This window comes from Onychomys torridus, chromosome 14, assembly GCF_903995425.1.
Source record: "Onychomys torridus chromosome 14, mOncTor1.1, whole genome shotgun sequence".
NCBI lineage: Eukaryota > Metazoa > Chordata > Mammalia > Rodentia > Cricetidae > Onychomys > Onychomys torridus.
The window spans coordinates 48717400-48728059 of NC_050456.1; positions in this window are offsets into that span (position 1 = coordinate 48717400).

Consider the following 10660-nt stretch of genomic DNA (forward strand, 5'->3'; position numbering starts at 1 on the left):
TGGGCCTCAGCTAGGAGTGAAGTGATTCCCTTCAAGCCTGTTCACACCTCCGGCAGCCGTCCTGAGGAACTGCCTTGGCGGAGATCTGAGGGAGCAAGCTAGGTCTTGCTCCAGGTACCTTGACTGACCTGAGGAAGCCCCAGATGCCCTTCAGGGAATCAGGGAGAAGGAAAGGGTGCATGCGTGGGAAGATGGCTGATTATCATCTTCCATTTCGGGGGTGGGGCGCGGCCACCTGCCTGGCGAATAGAGCCTTGTTTGGCAGGGATAAGCCGCTGCCTGTCTCAGGCTCGCCGAGGGTCAGACAAGGTAACAGGTCGCTGAGAGCCCACCAACCTGAGCTCCATTCTCTGGGTTCCGGCTAAAACACTTCACATGCATCAATTCTGAAGCCAGTCTTGAAATTCACTCTGGGATGAGGACACTGAGGCCCAGAGAGATTTGAGAAATGTGCCCATGGCCTTGTGGTCACTCAGGATGTGTGTTTGGTGCCTCTGACTCCAAAAGTTTTGTCTTTAACACCCACTTAGGGCTTTTCTGTTGACTGTGCTCAACAGCAGAATCAGCAGCAGAGACTTTGTATGAAGGAGGAAGTAGATGCATGAACTTTTCCCCAGTTCCCAAGCTGATGAGTAAGTGCATCAGTGAGTGGAGATGTCGATCAGTGTATGGAGAAGTGGACCAGTGAGAAGTGGAGGGATACATCAGTGAGTGGCTGAGTGGACCAGACACCGGATGCGTGGGTCAATGAGTGGATAGTTGCAACAGTGAGTGGCTGAGTGGACCAGACACCGGATGAGTGCATTGGTGCACAGATGAGTGGGTCAGTGAACGGATGGGTGTATCAGGGAGTGTATCAGTGAGTGGGCAAGTGAGCCATAGTCAAATGGCTAGGAATATGAGGATAGTGATTGAATACGTGAATAAGTAGGAGAGCGGGGTGGTAGACAGGTAGCAGGTAGAGAAATGGCCTTCTGGAGAGATGTAAGAAGGAATGTGGCTTCTGAGAAACAGGGTGGTTCTTTGGGATGCTGGCTCACAGGAAGAGTACCCCCCCCACACACACACACACACACAGATCACCCTCCCTAGAAAGAAGCCTTCAGAAAACCATACTCGGGAGGCCTCAGGACCCTGTCCACTGTGGCCACCCAGTGACTGGCTAGGTCAATCATTGATGGGTCTCTGAGAGCTGCATTGCTTAAGAGGACCCTGGGATTGACCTGCTGACCCCTGGCAGGGAGGAAAAGAGGAAGGAGAGATCCATCAGCTCTGCTAGAGGCAGAGGTGGGGACAGGGTGGTCAAGAGGCCTTAATTGCTGACCTTGGAAGGCAGGGAGGCCTGGTCTGGGTCTTGGGGGGGATTTACTGCCCCAGCCCTGTTAATCTAAGAGAGAGGATACAAGGTGGTATGGAAATAGTTCACCAAAGGGATCATTGGTAGGACCGGGAAGTGCCTCTGACTCTTTCCTTCCCTCCCGGCTTAAGATCTCACTTGGGATCTAGACTAGGGGGTGAGGTAGACTGGACTGGCCCCAGGTGTGGAGCTACCCTAGCAAATGTGGGTAAGAAGGGGGCTGTTGGTTAAATGTAGTTGTGTGTGTCAGGAATCTGGGAGGAGAGATGATCAAGGGCCTATGAGTCCATCCTAACACCTTCTGTGAGAAACAAAGAGAAAGTGTCACCTGGCTAACTCAAGGTTGATTGTGGGAGTTAAAGTGCACACGAAGAAACTCCTCACCCCCCAGTTGAAGTGCTCACGGAGAAACCCCTCACCCCCAGTTGAAGTGCACATGGAGAAACCCCTCACCCCCAGTTAAAGTGCACACAGAGAAACCCCCATCCCCCCAGCCAGGCCCAGGCAACTCTCTGGAGGAAACTGAGGCAAGCCAAGGGAAAGTACTAGCCAGTGGGTCTCTGAAGAGCAAGTTCCAAATTCCATTCAACCCTGAGACAAAGAGTGACAAGAGAATCCTAGAGGGGAGAATGCCTTCCACCGAACCTTTGAGATGCTTTAGCTGGGCCACACAGTCAAATAACAGAAGACAGGTTAACAGGAGAAAAATCATATTCAATCTGATTTTGCACATAGTCAGTCACATAAAGCAGGAGACTTGAACAAAATTACATGACGGGTTGGGGATTTAGCTCAGTGGTAGAGCACTAGCCTAGCAAGCGCAAGGCCCTGGGTTCGATCCTCAGCTTAAAAAAAAAAAAAAGTTACATGACTTGAGTTTACGTGGCAACCTGAGCTCACAAAGGAATCAGGATATGGGGCATCTGGGAGGCCGCTGACATTCTGCACGGGGCAGAGCCAGACCTGAAGTGAATAGCGCTTGTCTTGTTAAAAAGAGAAAGTCTCTCTGGTCATAAAGGTCTGGAGCAACCCTTCTGGGGTAACTGCAAATGTATTTCCTTTGTGGTCATCAATCTCTTTCATGAAAGAGCAGCCTTTCAGAGCCATCCCTGTGCCCACAGTCTCTCGGGATAAATATTCTGGTCTCCTACCCTCATGCTGTGAGTGAAGCATCATGACAACATCCTCAGCCCAGGTGTCTGGCACAGTCCCTCCCAGTTGTGAGTTGTTGGGACATATAATCCAGTGAGGTAACAAAGGGTCTGAAGAGAGAAGTGTGGGGTACACAGAAGTCTGGTCGACAGGGGGTACACTCCTCTATACCCTGAGGATCTACTTGAGCTTTCCTGGAGAAAACCTCTAAAGGAACAGAGAGGGACAGACACACACTGCCCTCCATCACATTCCTGAGCTGGGTCCAAGGAAGTCACCAATGGCAGATACTCTTGCCACCCTGCCCTGGGACAAACTGAGCAGGCTCCTTAGCTTCTGTTCTCAAATGAAGACGTTCTGGTGTCTAGCCTCCTTTCCGGAAAATGCCACAGAGGACGGTTTAGGCTTGAGGTAAGGCAGATGTAGGTTGTAGCAGGGACCCTGGGAGGTGGCGCGCACCCTCTAGTGGCCACTTTCCACACAGGCAGAACAGCTTCTGTACCCACGTTCCAGGTAAGGTAGCGGATCAGAGGTTCCGCCTCTGTGTGACCAGGTGAGTCAGGAAAACAAAGAATAGACTCCAGTCAACAATACAAAGAGTATTGGGATAGCCGAGAAACGCAAAAGGCATCTCTAGCCATGCAGTTCCCCAGCAAGGGAAGATGAAGAAGCCTCACCAGCAAGGCAAGCCAGGCGACCCTGGTGGCAGGGAGACCTACCCACAGGACAAATCCACAGTTCTCAGAAGCCTCAAGCCAGTTGTGGATTTGGGTGAGACCGTGATTCCTCAGGCACGATGGGTCAGCAGCGCAGAAATCTGTTTTGTTGTCCCCCGTATCTCGAAGGGCTGTGGCTAGACACAATCTTGAAAGAGAGCCCATTATTTAAAATTGGGCTATGCCAGTTGCTAGGAGCTGATCACATCACCTGGGAATAACTGTGGAGTTATAGTGATAGTCCCGAGCCTGAGATCAGAGGTGGGTCAACCTCCGGAGCCACCGAATGCTGCCGTGTTTGCTGCTGCTGCAGCGACTGAACTCACAGTCCAGTACCACTCAGTATCCTCAGGCTCGTCCTTCACGGGCTGTTTATGACCAGGCTTTGAAGTCATGTACCATCCTCAGTGCTGAGTTTGCCCCCACTTTCCCGGTGCATTCAGGAGACGGGCCCTGACGGGAACGGTAGCCAGCCCCGGAGGTACAAACTGGACAGTCGTGGGAGAGTGGGAGGAGCCTGCCCAGCTCAGTCTGCAAAGCTAAGTGTGGCCAGCAAAGGTTCCTGGTTAACAACGAAGGGAAAAGTCTGAAGTGATGACAACCCCAGCGGACCCCTGACGTTTGTCAGATGCCTGAATGTGTCATGGCAGAGATCAGAGGGTAAATCGTGGGAGTTGCTTCTGGCTTTAAACCATGTGTGTTCTGGGGATCAAATTCAGGTTGTGAAGTTAGGTGAGCGCCTTTACCTACTGAGCTGACTTTATCTCACCAGCTGACTTTATTTTATTTTAGCTTCTGTTTTTTTCATTGTCCTCCTTAGATTTATCTAGTTCTGTTTACACATTTTTATCAATGAGTAGGTTTTTATTTTATCGTTAAATTGTGTGTATTTATTTAACAAGTATGAGTGTTTTGCCTGTAATTACATCTGTGTGCTTCGTGCACGCCTGGTACCTACAGAGGCCAGAGGAGGGCATCAGATCCCCGCAATTGGAGTTACAGATGGTTGTGAGCCACCATGTGGGTGCTGGGAATCAAACCCAGGTCCTCTGGAAGAGCAGCCAGGGCTCTATCACTGCGCCATTGCTCCAGCCCCCTTGGGAGGTCTTTTTGTAAAATCTCTTGCTCCTTCCTCTTTTTCTACATAACATTCTTCTCCACTCTTCCTCTTCCTTGCTTTTACTAAACCCTCTCCCTACTCCTGTCCTTTGTCACATTCATTGGATATTCCTATAGACACCCTAAATGCTTTTTAGCTTGACACCCACTCTCCATTACTTTCTGCAGCCCCTGTGGTCGCTGTGGTCTATTATCGTAATGGTTTTAAATGTATTTCGTTATCTCGCTTGGTGTCCTTGTCATCAGAGCAGGTTAATCATCTTCTCTGGGTGGTCCTGACTGGCTCTTCAGTAGAGTGCTCTCTAAGGACATCCCTGAACAAAACTGGGAGAAATACCCAAACTAATGGATGAACAAATCACAACACAGAAAGCCGGTGGTGGTGGCGCACGCCTTTAATCCCAGCACTGGGGAGGTAGAGGCAGGTGGATCTCTGAGTTCCAGGCCAGCCTGGTCTACAGAGTGAGATCCAGGACAGCCAGGGGTACACAGAGAAACCCTGTCCTGAGAAACCAAAGTAAATAAATAAACAAATAAAATCACAACACAGAAACATAATAAACAGGACAAAGTAAAGCAACACAGCTTCTCTAAAAGGTGGTAACTCCTCGATTACTGAAAGATACGAAGATACTGAAAGAGTTACAATGCCTGTAAAGTGATCAGTGACATCAAAGAGGACAACACAAGCAAGCAGATGAATGATGTAAGGAAATCTACAGCATCTGTGTGCACATGACTACACAGATACACCACACATGCACACATGCAATGATAGTTAATAAAAACTTCAAAATAAAAGCTATCAATTAAAGTGCCAACTCACTTATGAAAGTAAACACTTCAGAATAACATCAGGAAGGGGGAGAGGCTCCTACACCTAGCTGAGGAGCTATTTATAGTTGATGGCTGCTGGGGGAGAGTCGGTTCTCCTCAGGATGTGGTCCAGGTAGGTTAACCATGCTCCAGTGGATGGATGGCTCCACCCCTCTTAGTACACGGGCAGCACATTGGACTCTGTAGGGTTTTATTGTATAAGCTGGGAGAGTATGAAGATTGAGATGTGGATCTTGGAGGAGTTGGGGGAGATGGGAGGGTGAATATCATCAAAACACATGGTATGCATGTATTAAATTCTCAAAGAATTTTTTTAAAAAAATTAGACTTCTCAATAGAAACTCTCAGCCAGAAAAGCATGGAATGGTATATTTCAAGACCTAAAAGGAAATAACCACCAACCAAGATTACCGTTTCTAGTAAAGTTATGTTAAAAACTGACAGAGAAATAAGACCATTTCAAGACAAGCACAAACCAAAGTGAGTCATGACCATGAAGTCAACATTGCAGAAGATACATCAAGGAATCTTAAACACAGAGAAGGGGTAAAGACAGTCTCAGTTATGAAACACAAGAAAGGACAAAGTCTGTGAGAGGAGCAGAGGAACACAGAACTGTGAAAGAACCTGTCGTGTCCCACACAGCAAACCAGCAAAGCCCTAACAGGAATAGGAGAGAAGGAAAATTAATCAACAATCCAGCCAACCAGAACACAGTCGACCAAAGTCAAGCAATGAGCAGACCTCTGTCTATAGTAATCCCAGATGTAAATGACCTTACTTCTCCAGTTAAGAGATGCAGACAAGCTTAGAGGTCTAAATCCAACACACAGCTTTCTGTTATCTCTAAGAAATACACCTCACTGGCCGATGAAACAGTGTGAAGGGATGGAAGTCAATTTAGCTAGTAAGCGAAAGGCAAAATGATGGCAGAGCCATTCTATTGCCTGACAAACTGCCAGCAAATCCATTAGTCCAAGGAGATAAAGAAGGCACTACCTAAGGAGAACGGTCAACACTGGGACTCGGTTTTCACAAAAACAAACACCAGTAGACATAAAAATGCCAAAGGATCTTAAAATAATCATAATGGGGGACCTTAAGTCTTCCTTCCCACCAGTAGATAGTCATTCTGACTGAAAATCAATAAAGAAAATTCAGAGTGAATCTGTACCATACATCAAATGGGCTTACCAGATGTTTACAGAATATCATATCTAATAATGGCAGAAAACACCAAAGCAGAGCATATCTTAGCCGAGAAGCCAATCCTTTTTTTTTTTTTTTTTTTGGTTTTTCAGACAGGGTTTCTCTGTGTAGCTTTGCGCCTTTCCTGGATCTCATTCTGTAGACCAGGCTGGCCTCAAACTCACAAAGATCTGCCTGCCTCTGCCTCCCGAGTGCTGGGATTAAAGGCATGTGCCACCAACGCCTGACCCAAAGCCAGTCTTAATAAGGAGAAAAGAATGATTGAAATGATTCCTAGAATAAGAGTCAGTATCAAGAGAAGTCAGAGAAACTATACAAACAACCACTTGGAGATTGAACAATATGCTCTTTCTCCTCTACCCCATCTTTTCTTTTTCTTTTCTTTTCTTTTTCTTTTCTTCTTCTTCTTCTTCTTCTTCTTCTTCTTCTTCTTCTTCTTTTTTTTTTTTTTTTTTTTTTTTGGTGGGGGAGGAACTGGTTTTTTGGTTTTCTGAGTCAGGGTTCCACAGTGTATCCCTGGCTGTCTTAAAATTCACTCTGTAGACCAGGCTGGCCTGGAACTCACGGAGATCCGCCTGCCTCTGTCTCTAACCCTAACCCTGAGTGCTGGGATTAAAGATGTGTGCCACCACTAACTGGCACCTCCACCCCCTCTTTTGACACAGGGTCTCACTGTGTATCCCTCAATGACCTAGAACTTCAGAGATCTGCCTGCTTCTGCCTCCTGAGTGCTGGGATAAAGATGTGCACCAACACACACACACATACACACACACACACACACACACACACACAATACTCTTCTTCAATGACCACTGAGTCATTGAAGAAATCAGGGAGATGAATTTTTATATAATCAAATGAAAATGAAAACACAGCTTACCAAAACCTTTGAGATATAGGAGACAGATCTAAAAAGAAAGTTTTAATTAATGAGTGTTTGTATTTAAAAATCGAGGGCTGGAGGGATGGCTCAGTGGTTCAATGTTCTTCCTGCTTTTATAGAGAACCCAGGCAGCTCACATTTGCCTGTAACTCCAGATTCAGGAGGTATGATGCCCTCTTCTGGCTTTCATGGGCATCTGCATATACATGGCATATACTCACACAGATATACACACATACACATAAATAAAACAAATCATCCTGTACTGCTGTCGGTTACTCACTAGAACTAACTGATAAGACCTTATTCCTGAAGATGCTCACACCCTGATCACAGGACATAGACAAATCAGCTTGGGCTAGATGCTTCCTTTCTTCTGGATAGCCCTCATCACAGTGCCAAGAGGTACTTTGAAGAATGTTGGCAGAAAATTGTCACCCAAAGTCTTACTTGGCTGTGGATATCCTATGTGCAACAATACCCTCGCCAGGTAAGAGCTATCTACTGATGTAATAGTGGCAAGTCTGTTATAGAGTAACCAACTGCTTTCTGATTGGATTTGATGCCCACTTTACATGAGGGAATTCACATCTGGTACTGTAAACCTAGCCAAAACTCTCGGCTAGAGAGACACCCTGTTTGGGTGAACAACACTTCCCCCAGAAGACATGGGTGGTTATTAAATTAAAATTTCAGTGCTAGGTGTGGGATCCTCCCTACAAGTTACTGGTCAGTGTATTATTTTCTTGTTGGTTGTTGTGATAAAACACCACGGTGGAAGGCAACTGAAGGAAGAGTTTATTTTGGCTTCCGGTTCTGGAGGCTTGCTATCCATAATGGCAGGGAGGGTCATGGTGGCAGAAAGCTGAGAGAGCATATCTCACCATCCACAGGAAGCAGAGGAAACTGAAAACAGGATGAGGCTACAAACTCTCAAAGCTCCAGCCCCTGTGACTTCCTCCAGCAAGGTTCCTCCCCTAAAAGTTCCACAACCTCCCCAAATAGCACTACCAACAGGGGACTGAGATTTAAGTACACGAGCTTACAGGGACCGTACTCATCAAAACCACCAGTCGGGTAGGCCCCAGTGGACCTGAAAACAACACAGTCTATTGGGATTGGTCTCGGATGCTCACCAGAACTAAGTTGTAAGACCATATTGCTAAAGCTGCAATACCTTTTGGTTGCAGGACACAGAGACATTAAGCTGAACTTGACTTGAAAACTTCCTGCGGGCTAACTTCTATAAGTGCCAGAAAGCGCTATGCCACTGGGGAAGAAAACCCATCAATGTTATTAACAGCAACGAACTCTGAATGCTACCATACTTGACTGCCAGGCAAGATGTGCCCACTGGTACAATAGAGGCATGAAAGCTTTGGGGTAGCTAACTGCTTTGGAATTGGACTCGAGTCCTGCTCTCCAGGTGGGAATTCTGTGCCTGGTATTGCAAATCTGGTTTAAAAGCTCATAGCTTAGAATGCCATAGGCCCGAGGGAGAAGCCTACTACTATTGTCTTGCTAAATGGACATATCAAATTGCCTTCTAAATATTTATGTTTATATACATAGATTAGTGCTGCCCTCAACCTTGGCCAGAGAATCTCCTCTCGGCAGTGGTCAGCAGTTGGTACAGACTCATTAACAGTCAAAGTGCTAAGACTGAGTAACTGTTGAGTATTCGGCCCAAAATGGGACATCTGAACCACACACACACACACACACACACACACACACACACACACACACACGTGTGCAACTTGGGATGCATCTTGGAAGAGGGAGCAGAGATAATGTAAGAGCCAAAGCACGGGAAGAGCGCTGTGAAAGTCTGTCTTCTGGACATGCCATGGCCATGGCACTCGAGCTCACTGCAGCTCTGGTTACCTGCACAAGGCCAAGCCAACAAGATCCTCAACATTCCAACCGGCAACACAAATTGGAATCGGGGGAGTGGGGGCGGGATTGGACTTACAATGGTTCTGAAAGGGAGAGAGAGAGGGATATGTTGGCGATTCCCTCAGAGCAGCGCTAGCAGGGAGTGGAGAAGATATGATCAAGATATATTATTTACACATGTGGAATTGTCGCAGGGTGAATAAAAGGTACCTTATTAAAATAATTAAGAAGGAGAGGGGGGCCGGGCGATGGTGGCGCACACCTTTAATCCCAGCACTCGGGAGGCAGAGGCAGGCGGATCTCTGTGAGTTCAAGGCCAGCCTGGTCTACAGAGAGAGTTCCAGGAAAGGCACAAAGCTACACAGAGAAACCCTGTCTCGAAAAACAAAAAACAAAAAAACAAAACAAAACAAAAACAAAAACAAAAGAAAGCTTGCTTCAGAGCAGACAATAATACACAGAATGTGGGTTTCAGCTCGGCTGTAATCTGAACTTCATACTGCTTTCTAGGTACCCTGCTTCTGCTATTCTGATTTTACAAGAGAGGCTCCCTCCAGCCACAGGGCAATCTTCCTCTCCTGCCGCCTGTTCCTATAGTTATATAGTATGGGAAATGAGGCAGGAAAATGTGTTGCATGAATCTTAAAAGTTCTTATTAATAAAAACAAACCTGGAGCCGGGTATTGGGGTGAACACTGAAAGGTCAGAGAAGCAGAACAAGCCACAGCCACCTCATCTTGCCAGTTCCTCAGCTGATCCTGTTTCCTCAGACTGGAAGCCTCTGTGTCCTCATCTGAATGGGTCTCAGCTGAACTGCTGCTCAAAAGCCTAAAAGCTTAACCAGCCAAGTTCCTGGTCCTCATGCCTTAACTGAGGCTTTCTGCTTTCTGCCATCAACCCCTGGGATTAAAGGCTCTTGTTACCATGCCTGGCTGTTTCCAGTGTGGTTTTGAACTCACAGAGATCCAGACAGATCTCTGCCTCTGGAATGCTAGGATTAAAGGTGTGTGTGTCACCATTTTCTGGCCTCTATATCTAGTGGCTGTTCTGTTCTCTGACCCTAGATAAGTTTATTAGGGTGCACAATATTTAGGGGAACACAATATCACCACAGAAAAGGAACCCCTCTTTATGGCTAATGGGTCAATGATAGAACTTTCTTATTTTGCCTGTATTGTCTTGTTTACACATCATACCAACCCTGTATGGAAGGAGGCATCAGTCTTTGCAACAACTAGTCTCAAAGTTAGCTGTCCCTCACTTCCAGCCCTGTGCCCACCTAAGCTCCAACTAGGTCAAACCTAAATTAAGGCTCAGCAAATTTAAAACTACTATTATATAAATGTACGTTAGGGCTGGAAAGATGGCTCAGCAGTTAAGAGCACTGACTGCTCTTCCAGAGGACCTGGGTTCAATTCCCAGCACCCATATGGCAGCTCATTGCTGCCTGTGACTCCAGTTTCAGGGGATCCAACACCTTCACAC